Source organism: Microcebus murinus, chromosome 4 (genome assembly GCF_040939455.1).
Source record: "Microcebus murinus isolate Inina chromosome 4, M.murinus_Inina_mat1.0, whole genome shotgun sequence".
In the NCBI taxonomy this organism is placed as follows: Eukaryota; Metazoa; Chordata; class Mammalia; order Primates; family Cheirogaleidae; genus Microcebus; species Microcebus murinus.
This window is the reverse complement of record NC_134107.1, coordinates 62,872,126-62,888,920: the sequence shown is the minus strand read 5'-3', so window position 1 is coordinate 62,888,920 and position 16,795 is coordinate 62,872,126. Positions and strand designations below refer to the sequence as shown.

The 16,795-nt window shown below is 38.7% G+C and overlaps 1 protein-coding gene and 1 pseudogene across 4 annotated transcripts in view; both read left to right on the top strand.

Annotated features, from left to right (window-relative positions):
• Nucleotides 1-16,795, top strand: part of RSF1 (remodeling and spacing factor 1) — a 125,716-nt gene that overhangs the window by 22,770 nt on the left and 86,151 nt on the right. Inside the window, exon 2 of one of the 4 annotated variants that reach the window (XM_076002337.1) lies at nucleotides 13,429-13,505. The exons of the other annotated variants lie outside the window; for them this stretch is intronic. The gene's annotated coding sequence lies outside the window, so the exon portion shown is untranslated. The remainder of the gene's footprint in view (nucleotides 1-13,428; nucleotides 13,506-16,795) is intronic. 4 annotated transcript variants of the gene reach the window in all.
• Nucleotides 6,127-13,422, top strand: LOC105860336 (small ribosomal subunit protein eS26 pseudogene; annotated as a pseudogene).

Sequence of the window (16,795 nt, the reverse complement as noted above, 5' to 3'; positions counted from 1 at the left end):
TGGCCAATTAGTTTCTTTCTATTTATAGTAGAGACGGGGTCTCGCTCTTGCTCAGGCTGGTTTTGAACTCCCGACCTCGAGCAATCCGCCCGCCTCGGCCTCCCAGAGAGCTAGGATTACAGGCGTGAGCCACCGCGCCCGGCCTCATTGTAGTTTTAAAATTTCTACTTTTGGGATTTTTTTTTTTGGTGATTTGTACATACATATTAATGGGGGTACATGTGAGATACATACATAGAATGTGTGATGATCAAGTTAGGATATTTAGGGTATCTACCATTTGAATATTTATCATTTCTATATGATGGTACTGTGCCTGGCCTTGTCTAGCTATTTTAAAAGTATAATACAAGGCCAGGTGCTGTGGCTCATGTCTGTAATCCTAGCACTCTGGGAGGCAGAGGCAGGGAGATTGCTCGAGGTCAGGAGTTCGAAACCAGCCTTAACAAGAGCCAGACCCCATCTCTGCTATAAATAGAATGAAATTAATTGGCCAACTAATATATATAGAAAAAAATTAACTGGCCATGGTGGCACATGCCTGTAGTCCCAGCTACTCTGGAGGCTGAGGCAGCAGGATTGCTTGAGCCCAGGAGTTTGAGGTTGCTGTGAGCTAGGCTGACACCATGCACTCACTCTAGTCTGGGCAGCAGAGTGAGACTCTGTCTCTAAGTGATCCTCCCACCTCTGCCTCCCCAAATGTTAAGATTATAGATGTAAGCCACTGCTCCTGACCCAATGTATGTTCTTGATGGCTTGGTCAAAGATCAATTGGCTGTAAATATGTGGATTTATTTCTGTATTTTCTATTCTGTTCTATTGATCTGTGTGTCTGTTTTTGTACCAATACAATGCTGTTTGGGTTACTAGCCTTGTAATAAAATATTTTGAAGTGAAGTAGTGTGGTGCCTCCAGCTTTGTTTTTGGTTCAGGATTGCTTTGGCTATTTTGGCTCTGTTTTGGTTCCATATGAATTTTAGAATTTTTATTTTCTATTTCTGTGAAAAATGACATTGGTATTTTGATAGGCATTTCATTGAATCTTTAGATTGCTTTGAGCAGTATAGTCATTTTAATGATATTCTTCCAATCCATAAGGATGGGATGTAAAGTATGTTTCTTATAGACAGCATATAGTTGGATCATTTATTTTTATCCATTCATCTAGTCTCTGTCTTTTAAGCAGAGAATTTAATCTATTTATATTCCAGGTTATTATTGATTCATGAGGTTTTGTTCCTGTCATATTGTTGTTTTCTATATTTTTTAGTCCTTTATTTTTCTTTTATTGTTTGTCATTGTGTTTTGGTGGTTTTCTCTAGTGGCACCATTTGAAACCTTTCTCGCCCTCATTTTTTTATTCTCTTTACCAGTGAGTTTTATACTTTGGATATGTTCATGATCATAGCTGTTATTCTTTTCCTTCCAGGTTTAGGACTCCCTTGAGCATTCATTGTAGGACTGGTCTAGTGGTAATGAACTCCCCCAACTTTTGCTTATCTGGGAAATACTTTATTTCTCCTTATTTATGAAGGGTAATTTTGCTGGGTATGGTGTCTTTGGCTGCCTTTTTTTTTCTTTCAGCACTTTGCATATGTCATCCAGTTCTCTCCTGATCTGTAAGGTTTCTTCTGAGAAATCCACTGTTAGACTGTTGGAGATTCCTTTATAGGTGACTAGACTCTTTTCTCTTGCTGTTTTTAGAGTTATCTCTTTGTCTTTGGTGTTAGTTTGACTATAATGTGCCAAGGAGAAGACCTTTTTGCCTTATATCTGTTTGGGGATTTCTGAGCCTCCCATATCTGGTTGTCTAAATCTCCTGCTAGACTCGGGAATTTTTCATCTATTATTTTGTTATATAGGTTTTCTAACCCTTTCATTCTCTCTTTGACTTCTGGGATATCAATAATTCAAATATCTGATTGTTTAACGTGTCACAGATGTCATAAAAGCTTTGCTCATTCTTTTTCTTTTTTCTTTATATTTGTATGACTGAGTTATTTAAAAAGGTCCTGTAATCTGTTATTGAAACTTTCAAATGTGGTTTGTATTTCTTTCAATGAAATTTTCATTTCTAGAATTTCTGTTTTATTCTTTTTTATGATATCTATCTCCTTGGTAAATTTCTCATTCATATCCTAAATTGTTTTTCTGATTTGTGTTAATTTTTCAGTATTCTGTTGTATCTCACTGAGCTTCTTTAAAATTAATATTTTGAATTCTTTTTTCAGGATTTTGTAAATTTGTTTTTGCTTGGGATCTGTTGCTGAAGTATTATTGTGTTCCTTTGGAGGTGTCATATTTTCTTTTTTCATGTTTCCTGTGTCCTTATGTTAATATTTGCACATCTGGTGTAATAGTCACTTCTTCCAATTTTTTGAATTTGCTTTCATAGGGGAGGGCTTTTTCCTGAAGATGTATCTATGGTGTTGGTTGGATAGGGCACTTTGGCTTTGATTCTGGATGCATGCAGCAGTATAGTCTCTGTATAATTTCTTTGGCTTTAATCAGCATCAGTGGTATCTGTTATGTCTTTGGTGGCTAGGTGGACACTGTGGTGAAGTTTTGCTGGGAAGTGGGATGCCAATCTTCGGGCCCCAGTGGTGGCAGTGGTGGTCTGAACGTGCCTGTTCTTTGGCCCCAGGGTGGCATACACTGGCACCAATGTTAGAGGGTACAGGTAGGCTGATTCTTAGGCCTCCAGATGGCTTACTTGGATGCTGGTAGGGGCAGCATTGTGCTGGGCAGGTGGGCAGGTTCTGAGGCCTTGGGCAGCTGGCATGGTGCTGATAGTGGCTAGATGGCCCTCTGGGTTCCAAGTGGAGTGTGCTGTTGTTGGTGATGGCTGCAGTGGCTGGGCGGACCAGTCTTTAAGTGTGCAGGTGACATGTTGGTAGATGCTAGCTGTGGTGGTTGTTGCAGGGTTGATAGGCCCAATGTCAGGTACCTGGGAGGAGTGCTCAGATGCCAGTGATGTTGGGCTGGGCAATCCTGTCTCTTGTTCTGAGTGATGTAGCATTGTGTTGGGGGGTTAGGGTGGTGTCGAAGCTAGGCTGGTTTCACAGCTCAGCCCTTACGATGGTAGCTTGTGTGTCACTTGTGGAGCCTGTGCCTCAGCCCCAGCGCAGTATGCATTCTCTTGGGGCAGGACCCTAAAATGGCACCTTGCTGCAGCTGCTTAACTCGCAGGGAGTGTGTGGGACCCAAAGTAGCTCCCTTCCTGTAGCAGTGCCTCTTGCAAAATCTCCCAATCTCCTAGAAGGTCCCTGTGTTAGTTTCAGGGCCCAAGTAGTAGTTTTTTCCCTAACCTTGGTTAATTTCTTCACATATGTGTACTGATTAGCTCATTGCTGAAGGCTCAGAGGAGACCCTTTGCAGATTTCCAGAGTGCTCTCTGCAGTGCTCTCCTTTTAGACACTCTACTGTGTGAGTGTCACCTAGTCACCTTTGCCTTCTTGATTCTTTTTTAAAAAAAATTTTTAATTTTGGCTGGGCATGGTGGCTAATGCCTATAATCCTAGCACTCTGAGAGGCCAAGGTGGGGGGGTTGCTCAAGGTCAGGAGTTTGAGACCATCCTGAGCAAGAGCGAGACCCTGTCTCTACTAAAAATAGAAATAAATTAATTGGCCAACTAAAAACATATATAGAAAATATTAGCCGGGCATGGTGGTGTGTGCCTGTAGTCCCAGCTACTTGGGAGGCTGAGGCAGACGGATTGCTTGCACCCTGGAGTTTGAGGTTGCTGTGAGCTAGAAAACGCCATGGCACTCTAGCCTGGGCAACAGAGTGAGACTCTGTCTCAAAAAAACAAACAAACAAAAAAAAAAAACAAAAACTTTTTTTTTTTTTTTTTAATTTTTTTAGAGACAGAGACTTACTCTGTCACCCAGTCTGAAGTGTAGTGGTTTGATCATAGCTCACCACCACCTGGAATTCCCAAGCTAAAGCAGTCCTCCCACCTCAATCTCCTGAGTAGCTGGGACTACAGGCATGTGCCACTGTGCCTGGCTGAGTTTTTCTATTTTTTTGTAGAGGTGGGGTCTGGCTATGTTGCCCAGAACTCCTGGCCTCAAGCATTCCTCCCACCTTGGCCTCCTAAAATGCTTGGTTTACAGGTGTCAGCCACCAGGCCTGGCTGCCTTCTTTTTTTTTTTTTTGAGACAGAGTCTCGCTTTGTTGCCCAGGCTAGAGTGAGTGCCGTGGCATCAGCCTAGCTCACAGCAACCTCAAACTCCTGGGCTCAAGCAATCCTCCTGCCTCAGCCTCCTGAGTAGCTGGGACTACAGGCATGTGCCACCATGCCTGGCTAATTTTTTTTTTTTTAATATATATATTAGTTGGCCAATTAATTTCTTTCTATTTATAGTAGAGACGGGGTCTTGCTCTTGCTCAGGCTGGTTTCGAACTCCTGACCTTGAGCAGTCCACCTGTCTCGGCCTCCCAGAGTGCTAGGATTACAGGCGTGAGCCACCTCGCCCGGCCCTGGCTGCCTTCTTGATTCCTAACATCATCTCTTTTACTCAGAGAGATTGCCAGGTTTTTGACTGGTCCTCCCTCTGATTTTTTTTTTTCTTTCTTTCTTTTTGAGATAGAGTCTCACTCTGTTGCCCAGGTTAGAGTGCTATGATGTCAACCTAGCTCACAGCAACCTCAAACTCCTGGGCTCAAGCAATCCTACTGCCTCAGCCTCCCGAGTAGCTGGGACTACAGGCATGCACCACCATGCCCAGCTAAGTTTTTCTATATATTTTCAATTGTACAGCTAATTACTTTCTAATTTTAGTAGAGACAGGGTCTCGCTCTTGCTCAGGCTGGTCTCGAACTCCTGAGCTCAAATGATCCACCTGCCTCAGCTTCCCAGACCTCTTGCTTTTTTCCCCTGGTTTGTAATTGGGGCAGTTGTAGGGTTTATCTTCTTTGTTTCTCATCTCTCATGTACCACTATTCAGTCTTCTGTTGGCTGTTGGTTAACATATTGAGTGTCTTGCTTCATATATTGTTTAGTATGTCAGGTAGTAAGGGTAAATTCATTCCCTATTACTCCATATTTTTTGGAAACACAAGAACATAACTTTTTTTCTCTTTTTTATTGTCATTATTAAGGGATTTGGGCAGGAGGGTCAGCTACCATCTTGATATAATATACCTCCATCATAATACTTTTAGATAACTAAAATTATGGGGACCTTTTTTTCCCCAATGTATATTGAGTGCATACTATATGCTAAATCCTTCTCTAGGTCTTACAAATAAAACTTTTATGGAACTTACATTCTAGTGGTGTCTAACAGTAGACTGTGAATATAATGTCTAAGTACATGAAATAGGAAATACATGTGTTCCTTAGGGATCTACTGGGTTGAGTGAATAATAACCAAGGGTCCATAAACCATTTTAAATATTTTTAAATGACAATTTTAAATTTAAACAAATACACATTTGTTTATCACAGTGTCACCTAGGCTAACAATCTCATGTATCATTGTCTTTATATGAAATTTTCTTAATTCAATGTGGTTATTTCTTTTCCCCATGCCTATCAGATATTCTGATTGATAGTTAATAACCTTACTAACTAAAACACAGGAGACTTTTTATTTTTTTTTTTCTTTTTTTTTTTCACAGGAGACTTTTTAATAAATTTAGTTTGGTGAACCAAATCTCTATTTAAAATACTATATCTGTGGTGAGTAATTAGTGGGAAGCAAAATGGTATAGAGTAACAGCCATGGTCTTCAGTATTAGCTGGAGTGGAATCTTACTAGCTTTGCCACTTGATATTTTTCTGACTGGGGCGATTTATTGTTTGTTTGATTGATTGATTGATTGACCGATTGAGACAGAGTCTCACTCTGTTGCCCCAGCTAGAGTGCCGTGGCATCAGCCTAGCTCACAGCAACCTCAAACTCCTGGGCTCAAGCAGTCCTCCTGCTCAGCCTCCTGAGTAGCTGGGACTACAGGCATGTATCACCATGCCCGGCTAACATTTTTTCCTATGTATTTTAGTTGGCAAATTAATTTTCTTTCTATTTTTAGTAGAGATGAGGTGGAGTTCAAAACCACCCTGAGCAAGAGGTCAGGAGTCAAAACCACCCTCTTGCTCAGGGTGGTTTTGAACTCCTGACCTTGAGCAATCTGCTTGCCTCGGCCTCCCAGAGTGTTAGGATTACAGGTGTGAGCCACTGTGCCTGGCCAGGGCAATTTATTAAATTCTGAGCTTTTTCATAATGGAGATAGTAATAGCTACTCTATAAAGTTTTAAGGATCTTTTCCCTTTATGGAAATGTCGAAAACTACTGTACAATATGCAGATTATTTCTTTTTAGGTAGTTCATAGTTTATGTTTTAAAAATAGATCTAATTCACTTTTCTTTAAATTCACATAATCTGCTCAAATACACATGCACGTTTTTAATGTTGCTTTAAAAATTAAGAATTCGGTCTCTGCCATTATGGAGTAATAAAGTGTTTTTACCCTCTTGTCATAAACAGCTAGTAAAGTGGACCCAAATATATGAGCCATCTCTTTCTAGATATACCAAGGCAGATCAGGACTATCTATGATCCCTGTGACAGGGGAAATAATGAAGTGAGCCCAGTGATGACCATAGCTTCCAGCCTGAAAGCAGGTTCAGGACCACAGAAACAGGGAGAAGGAATCTATTGAGAGTCTGGGAGGCTCAGGCAGCTAGAAGTTTCAGGGCCCAGTTCTGAAAAGAAGGGAGCTATGTGAAAAAAAGAACTCCAGAAATCTGTATAGGGGCCACCTTGAGTCTTTGCTGAATACTGGGTCATATATGCATACAGTTAAACTCCATGAGGCTAGGCATTGACTATCCAGGGAGTTATTAGGAGAACATTTCCCAGTGTCTATACTGGAGATGTTTGAACTATGACCAGAATGAAGGGTTCTTTGGAGTACCAGAGCATTCAGTGGAGAAACTGAGTGGGCTCATTGTAACATAGCTGACAGAAAAAGCCTTAAGATCATATGGTTCTGAGAATAAATACCTGCCAAGACAAAACCCATCTCTTTTTACAGAATGATTGCAAAATCCAGACATTCAACTGTAGCATTTTAACATTGATATTTTCTAGCAACCAAGCTGAAATTACTAGACATGTTGAGAAACTAGTCTATTGTTATTCAGTACTTGGAGAAAAATCTGTCTAAAAGTAAGCAGATTCAGAAATGACAGAGATTTCCATTTGTTTACATCCAAAAAAAATGAAATGACAGAGATGCTGGAGCTAGCAGACAAGGATGTTAAAATAGGTGTTTTAATTAGTAAGAGTATTTAAAGAAAAATATATGCATAATGAGAGAAATAAGAGATGTAAAAAGGGGACCAAATGGAATGTCTGGTGACGAAAATAACAACATCTGAAATTGAAGTCAGCAAAAGATTGGACGATGTAGAAGAAAAAACTAGTCAACTTGAAGACATAGTAGTAGACTTGATTCTAAAATGAAGCAGAGAGAGAAAGAACTAAAAAAAAAAATCAAGTGTTTTACTGGTCTGTAAAACAGTATCAAAAGAGGCCCAAGAATAAAGCATATCTGAGATCCTAAAATGAGGATGGAACCAAAAATATTGAAAGAAATAGTGGCTCAAAATTTCCAAATTTGATGAAAATTATAAACCCATGCCCAGAGATCCAACAATCTCAACAAAACATAGGCAAAGATATTGAAAACATAACAATTGCCAAAAACCAGTGATAGAGAATCTTTTTCTTTTCTTTTCTTGTTTTTTTTTTGAGACAGGGTATTGCTCTGTTGCATAGGCTAGAGTGCAATGGGACCATCATTGCTCACTGCAGCATCATATTCCTGGGCTCAAGTGATACTTCTGCTTCAGCCTCCTGAGTAGCTAAGACTATAGTTGTGTGCCACCATGCCTGGCTAATTTTTTATTTTGTAGAGATTAGGTTTTACTATGTTGCCCAGGCTGGTCTCGAATTCCTAGCCTCAGGCTATCCTCCTTCCTTATCTTCCCAAAGTGCTGGGATTACAGGTGTGAGCCACAGTGCCTGGTGATAGAGAATCTTGAAGGCAACCTAAGAAAATGACACGTTGTTATGTGCAGGAGAACAAAGAAGACTTTTTGTCAGAAACTATATAAATTAGGGGATAATGAACATTTTTAAAGTACTAAATGAAGAAGAACTGTTAATATATAATTCTATATCTAGCAAAATATCCTTCAAAAATGCTAAAATGACCTTTTTCGCGTCCTCGTTTCCAAGATGACAAAGAAAAGAAGGAACAATGGTCGTGCCAAAAAGGGCCGTGGCCACGTGCAGCCTATTCACTGCACGTACTGCGCCCGATGCGTGCCTAAAGACAAGGCCATAAAGAAGTTTGTCATTCGGAACATAGTGGAGGCTGGAGCTGTCAGGGACATATCTGAAACGAGTGTCTTTGATGCCTATGTGCTTCCCAAGCTGTATGTGAAGCTACATTACTGTGTGAGTTGTGCCATTCACAGCAAGGTAGTCAGAAATCCTTCTCGGGAAGCCCGCAAGAATCGAACACCTCCACCCAGATTTAGACCTGCGGGTGCTGCCCCAAGACCTCCACCAAAGCCTATGTAAGGAGTTGAGTCTTTGAGGACTGAAGAAAAACTATCTGTTGGAAAAACATAAAATGGAGATTATACTTAAAAAAAAATGCTAAAATGAAAACCTTTTCAGGAGAATAAAGCCAGAGAATAATATGTTATAAACTAGCTGACCTGTACTACAAGAAATGTCTTCAGATAAAAGGAAAATTGGGTCAAGTGGAAACTTTGATCTAGATAAAGTGATGAAGAATGCAAGAAATGATAAATATGTAAGTGTGAAATACCACTTTTCCTAATTTTAAAATACTTTAAAAAAGAGAATTGACTGTTTAAAGCAAAAGTCACAGTGTATTATGAATTTCACAACACTGTGAAGAAATAAAACGTATGACAACTGTAGTGCTAAGGATGAAAGCAGGGACATAGCAGTATGTATAGCGTTGTAAGGGTGTAAAAAGTATTCACATTGTATGTGAAATGGGAGAATTTTATTTGATGGCAGACTGTTGAATTAAAGATGTGTTTTGGCCGGGCCTGGTGGCTCATGCCTATAATCCTAGCACTCTGGGAGGCCGATGTGGGCGGATTGCTCGAGGTCAGCAGTTCGAAACCAGCCTGAGCAAGAATGAGACCCCATCTCTACTACAAACAGAAAGAAATTAATTGGCCAACTAATATATATAGAAAAATTTAGCTGGGCATTGTGGCACATGCCTGTAGTCCCAGCTACTCGGGAGGCTGAGGCAGGAGGATAGCTTGAGTCCAGGAGTTTGAGGTTGCTGTGAGCTAGGCTGACTCCATGGCACTCACTCTAGCCTGGGCAATAAAGCAAGACTCTGTCTCAAAAAAAAAAAAATGTGTTTTGTAAAACTCAAAACAACCACTAAAAATTAAAGGTATAGGCAGTAGTGGATGTTAAATGAAGTTCATTTTAATTCAGTTAATCCAAAAGAAGATAAGAAAAAATAAGAAATGAACAAAGAAATGTATATATACACAAAATAAATGGTAGGATTATAGATTTTAATTCAATTGTATTAGTTATTGTAATAAATATAAATAATTTTAGTTATGGGTTGGCTAAGTTTTTTTTGTAAAGATCTCAGAGAATCAAAGAATATTTTAGGCTTTGTGGTCAATATGGTGTCTTTTGAAACTGTTTAATTCTACTAGTATAGCACGAAAGTAGCCACAGATATTATGTAAATAAATAAGTATGGTTGTGTTCCCATATAACTTTATAAACACTGAAATATGAATTTCTTATTATTGTCATGTGTCACAAAATATTATTTTTCCTTTGATTTCTCACCCCAACCCTTTTAAAAATGTGAAACCATTCATAGTTTACAGGCAATACAAAGACAAATGGCAGGTTGCATTTACCTTGTGGGCAGTAGTTTGCTAACCCTTGGTCTAAACCAACTCTCTTCAATATGTCACTACTGGGCTGGGGGCAGTGGCTCATGCCTGTAATCCTAGCACTCTGGGAGGCCAGGGCGGGTAGATTGTTTGTGCTCAGGAGTTCGAGACCAGCCTGAGCAAGAGCAAAACCCTGTCTCTACCACAAATAGAAAAAATTAGCTGGCCATGGTGGTGCATGCCTGTAGTCCCAGCTACTTGGCAGGCTGAGGCAGAAGGATCGCTTGAGCCCAGGAGTTTGAGGTTGCTGTGAGCTAGGCTGACGCCACAGCACTCTAGCCCGGGCAACAGAGTGAGACTCTGTCTCAAAAAAAAAAAAAAAAAAAAAAATTGAAAAAAAAAGTCACTACTAACCACATGTGTTATTTTAGTTAAAATTAAGTTAGAAGATGGAGATTGTCAGAGTGAATAGAAAAGCAAGATCCAGTTATGTCCTGTCTACAAAAGTCTACTTTAAACATAAAGATGTAGGTTAAAAGTAAAAGGTGAGAAAATGATAGATTGTGCAAAACTAATCACAAGAAAGCTGGAATGGCTATACTAATATCAGAAAATGGAGACTTCAGGAAAAGTAATATTAATAGAGATACAGGGTGTCCCCAAAATCACCATACATAGGGAAATTGTAGCTAAATGTACCTTTTTTTACTTTGCATACAAAGGAAAAATTTTGTAATATTTTGTAGTATTTTGTAAATAAAGGTACAATTAGCTACAATTTTTTATTTTCCCTGTGTATCGTAACTTTGGAATACCCTGTAGATAGGGATATTTCATAATGCTATTCATCAGGAAGATATGATAATTCCGACAGTCTTTTCACTAATATAGCAACGCTTTAAAATACATGAAGTGAAAACTGACAACTGAAAAAAATACGTATAAATCCATAGTAATAATTGGAAATTTCAACATTCCTCCCAGCAATTGATAGTGCAACTAGACAGAAAAACATAATATAGAAGACATGAACAGTTTTATCAGCAAACAACATTATTGCCATTTCCAGAACACTCCATCCAAGGAAGTAGAAAACATTTTTTAAAAATGACTGACACCTCAAGAATTGGTGAGGATGTAAAACAATTGGAATCCTTATACAATAATTCTAGGTAAATGGTACAACTATTTAATACTTTGGCAAAATGTTTGGGATTTTCTTATTAAGTTAAATCTATGTTTTACCATATAACCCATCAACTCCGCTACTATCTACCTAAGAGAAATAAAAATGTATCTCCACACAAAGACTTGTACAGAAATGTTCATAGCAGCTTTATTAATAATAGCTCCAAACTAGAGACAGCTCAAACATTCATCAATTGATGATTAGATGAACAAATTGTGATATATTCACATAAAGCAACCACTAATGATAAAAAGTATGAATCTCAAAAACATTATGCTAAGTGAAAAAAGCTGTCCCAAAAGGGTACATACTATATGAGTTCATTTATATGAAGCTCTAGAAAAGACAAATTTGTAGTGATGGAAAGCAGATGAATGGTTTCCTGAGGCCAGGAGTGGTGTGAGTGACTGCCAAGAGAGGACAGGGGAACCATTTATTTAGTCATAGTCTCTTCTGTTTTGGTTTTTGCTTTATCTTGTCCTCTTACCATGTGTTAGGAAGCCCACTAAATGTCCTAAAAGTTCAGTTTTCATAAAAGCCAGTTTGTGATTGGCTATTCATAAGTTGCTAGCATGAGCATACTTGATTAAGTGTTAGAAATGCACATCTTCAAAATGGATATTCTGTTTTACATGTTTGCTTTAGTGGTTTTCTAAATTTGTTGTTCTTTTTTGCTATCTATTTAAGTGTGAGCAGAAACATGTGTTATTGCTTACTCATTTGCTAATCAGTTATTTAGATTAGGGGAAGTTCATGTTTATGAAAAATGTTTTTTTTGTCTTTTTTAAAGGCCAGATCCATTTATTGAACAGTCTTTGTTGAATGCATCGTATGTGCTAGGCACTGTCCTAGGTGCTGAAGAAACAAGCCTGTTTAATGTGGGATATAGTTCATCAGACAGGCATTTATGATAAAAGGTGATGCACAAGTAGATGTTAGGATCATTTTGGCATATCCAGCAGGGGCACTTAATGCTGATATTGCTGAGATAAAAGAATGATTTCCAAAGAAAGCAACGACCAAGCTGAACCGTGAGGATGAGAAGAGGTGGGATACATGTGCTAAGGCCTGGAAGCTAGAAATAGCATAGTATGTTTGAGAACTCCAAGAAGTTCAGTATGATGGATTTGTTGAGCCGTTACATGAAAACTAGTAACTTTTTACTCTGGACTTCTTGGTATGTGAGAAAAACTAACCCTTTCTTTGTGAAGCCACTCTGGTAAGGTTTTCTATTATTTGAACACATCCTTAACCAGCACAGTGAGATAATAGTATATTTAAATTGAAGCAAAGGGGTGGATGAGATAACTTATGGACAAAAGAAATGAAATCCTAAAATGAAAGGAACTAACATTCAAGGATAGAGCAGGAGCATAGGGTTTGCAAAGGAATCCAAAAAGGGGCAAAGAGATAAAAAGAGAAATTGGAACAGTGGTGTCACAGAATGCCCAGGTTTTAAGAAGGAAGAGATGGTCAGTAGTGTCATATGCTGTTAAGACAAAGGACAAGTTAAGGCAAAGGCAAAAGAGTCCATTTAATTTAACTAGTGGAAGTAAAGTTATAATGGTTTAGAAACAAATGGGACAGGTGAGGAAATAGAGACTGAGTGCAAGGAACTTGTTTTAGAAGAGGAGAGGAGCAGGAGTTAGCTAGAGGGGACTACTGTTAGCATGGTAACTCCAAGTTGATTTTTTAAAAATCACATTTGTATTCTTTTGTATTGTTGTTGGTTGAGACAAACAATAGTTTAAAAGATTCATTCAAAGTCATATATACATTTAAAAACTTGGTAATTTCATTTTGAAATGTTTTTTCAAGGGACCCAGTCTTAGTAAACCACTCCTAGGAACATTGTTTTTCTCTAAAGTATAGAAGTTTAAGCCACTGGTTTTCTTATTTTTTATTATGTTGGATTTTATTAACATAAGATCTAAATATTGAGATAATGATGCTTCTTCACCAACAATGAGGAGTAATGAGGATGTTAATTTTTCAACTTAACTGAGTAATTTTTTTGTTTGTTTTGTTTGAGATGGGGTCTTACTATGTTGCACAGGGTGGTCTTGAACTCCTGGGCTCAAGCCGTCCTCCTCCCACCTCAGCTTCCTGGGTAGCTGGGATTAAAGGCATGGGCCACTGTACCTGGCACAATTGAATAATTTTGATGGAACTCATTTTAAAATGTAGTTAAGATCTCAGCTATCTCTAACCTTTATGAGGAAGGATTCTTTTAAGTGGGACCTTTCTGTATATTTTGGATTGTCTGTAAACTCCTTGAACGGAAATTTTTATGCTTACATTTTTCTTAGGAATGTCTCGCTTTCATTCAAAACCAAGAGGTTGTCTTATGTTGGTTTCCCCAAGAAGCAGACCCTGAGACAAAAATGTGAGTGCCAGTAGTTTATTTGGGAAGTGATGTCAGGAAAGATGCCAGGAAGTGTGGGAGGGGAGAAGTGAGATGGGGAAGGGGACAAAAAGCCAATACAGGATGTGTTATCAAGTAAGTTACCACTATGAGCAACTAGGGCTAAATCCTCCTTTTGAGCTCTGGAAGACAGTGTAGGTCGTATGTCAGATTTATCTCAACCAAGGGGTAAAGGAGCTTCTGTAGGTTACTAATTAAGGGCTGTTGCCAAGAAGGGTTAACTTCCCTGCCCTGCAGTCCAGAGAAAATCCTCAGGCAAAGACTTGCACATTTCTGCACTAGAATCATAAATGCTGAGGGGATACAGACAAGGTCCTTGCCAGCAACTGCTAAGAGGTAACAATAAAACATAATTCCATTTCTTGGTTAATTAAAGATATTAAAAAATTGTCTAATTGACTAGAATTTTTTTTTAATTTTTTTTTATTTTGGCATACTATAGGGGTACAGATTTTAAGGTTTCAATAAATGCCCATTTTGACTAGAAATTTTATAACATTAAGGAGTTATTGATTTTTAAAAGGTGGTAATAATGGTATTATAGTTATTTAAATGATTATTTATAGTTAATACCATAATGATAGTATGATTATTTTCAAAGAGGTAATAATGGTATTATGGTTATTTTGTTTTTTAGAGATAAACACTGAAGTATTTATGGATGAAATCATGATATCTGGAATTTGCTTTAAAATGATCCATTGGAGAAGAAAAAGTTTCTTGTTCTTCTAATCATGATTCTTTTTTTTTTTTTTTTTTTTGAGACAGAGTCTCGCTTTGTTGTCCAGGCTAGAGTGAGTGCCGTGGCGTCAGCCTAGCTCACAGCAACCTCAAACTCCTGGGCTCGAGCAATCCTACTGCCTCAGCCTCCCGAGTAGCTGGGACTACAGGCATGCGCCACCATGCCCGGCTAATTTTTTTTTTATATACATATCAGTTGGCCAATTAATTTCTTTCTATTTTATAGTAGAGACGGGGTCTCACTCAGGCTGGTTTTGAACTCCTGACCTTGAGCAATCCGCCCGCCTCGGCCTCCCAGAGAGCTAGGATTACAGGCGTGAGCCACCGCGCCCGGCCTCTAATCATGATTCTTGAAGTGGGGTGGTGAGTGCATGGGGTTTTATGGTACTAGCCTCTCTATTTTTGGCTTTCTTTTTTCTTACAAACAACTCCTAGAATGCATATTTTGGGCTTTGTTTCAACATTTTCATAATATAAATTTTTTTTCCTGGCCGGGCGCTGTGGCTCACGCCTGTAATCCTAGCTCTTGGGAGGCCGAGGCGGGCGGATTGCTCAAGGTCAGGAGTTCAAAACCAGCCTGAGCAAGAGCGAGACCCCGTCTCTACTATAAATAGAAAGAAATTAATTGGCCAACTGATATATATATAAAAAATTAGCCGGGTATGGTGGCGCATGCCTGTAGTCCCAGCTACCCGGGAGGCTGAGGCAGAAGGATCACTCGAGCCCAGGAGTTTGAGGTTGCTGTGAGCTAGGCTGACGCCAAGGCACTCACTCTAGCCTGGGCAACAAAGGGAGACTCTGTCTCAAAAAAAAAAAAAAAAAAATTTTTTTTCCTAAAGTGCTTAATGTCACCATTTTGCTGAGTAGAAGTTTTTCCCTGTATATTCAAGAAATTCAGTGTGGAATGAATGGTTTCTTAAGTGATACAAGACTTGATAGAACACATCCATTGTCTTTTTCTTGTATTTTCAGAGTTAGCAAATGTTTACATGGAGAAATCAGTTCCTTTAGAAGTCGTCAGGCAGAACCTATTTTTTATTGCTTGTGTTCTGTTTGAACCTACTTAAAAATCACCAACATTTTATTCAGACCACCCTGATTTGCTACTGATCATTTTTAGCAGTCAATTGGCTGGCCCCCAAATAAGACATTAGAATTTTGTTTTAAATAAGACATGATCACCATCTGGTGGTGAATAACGATAACTTTGGTTTGGATAGTGCTTTATGGTCTATAAAATGCTTGCATATACATTCTCATTTACATTCATTCATTTACATACATTCTCATATATATTCCCATTTATTGAAATAACTAGAAATTATAACAAGCTCATTTTGTTCTACTTTCTGACAAGATCTCAGGAAACTATAAGGTGACAAAGTATATTACTCATCTAGTTACCTCTGCTCTTCAAATGAATGTTGACAGAAAAAAAGTGTGAAGTGATCACTTGTTAGCAAGGAATAAAGACAGAATATAAATTTCACAAAGAAATGGAGTTCTTTTACTGTAAGTTCATAGTTCTGTGGAACTCTTTATAAAACATCTAACTCATTTCATAACACCTAAAAATTATAGTATTGAATCATAAAGGTATCTTCTAATTTGTGGTTCAAATGGGTTTTTTTGTTTATTTGTTTGATTGATTTTGAGACAGAGTCTCGCTCTGTTGCCCTGGATAGAGTGCAGTGGCATCATCATAGCTCACTGCAACCTCAAACTCGTGGGCTCAATCAGTCCTCCCGCCTAAGCATCCCGAGTAGCTGGGACTACAGGCAATCATGCCTGGCTAATTTTTCTATTTTTTGTAGAGACGGGTGTCACTCTTGCTCAGGATGCTCTTGAAACTCCTAACCTCAAGCAGTCCTACCTCCTCAGCCTCCTGAAGTGCTAGGATTACACACTAAGTCACCCAGCCCAGCCTGTTCAAGTTTTTAAATACCTATGAAACATACGTGGTAAGAATAGAAGCCTGGAACTTTATAGAAGCCTGGTGCTGGGAAATCCCTACATAGGTAATTCTTTAATTAAACATATGGACACATTTACTCCTATATATTAATACAAATGTCCACGGGAGCATTCTCCTCTCCCATTCCCATAATAAGCAGGAGAGAAAACGGAAAAAGAGACAACAAATGAGCCCTCTTGGATTAAGGATATCACGTAGTGGCTCACATAGTAAACTGAATAACCCAGTCTTTCATGCCATCTAATCTTCCCCATCACTTTCCTTCACACTGTTATTAGTTCAGATAATTTCTCCTTCACAGCTACAGGAACTCTCTTTTCCGGCTGTCTGCAGAAATTTTTTATTTTCCTCACTTTCTGTTGTTTACATTCTCCTTTATTTTCTTGTCCTATTCCAGTTCTGCAGTTAGTTGAATGGCTACCATGAATTTGGAACTGTGCTTGGTGCTGGGAATCCAGTGATTTAAAAGGCAGATGGATGTATCCCTGTCTTCATGGAGCTTACATCTAAGGATGAAAGAGAAGGCAGGAGATAG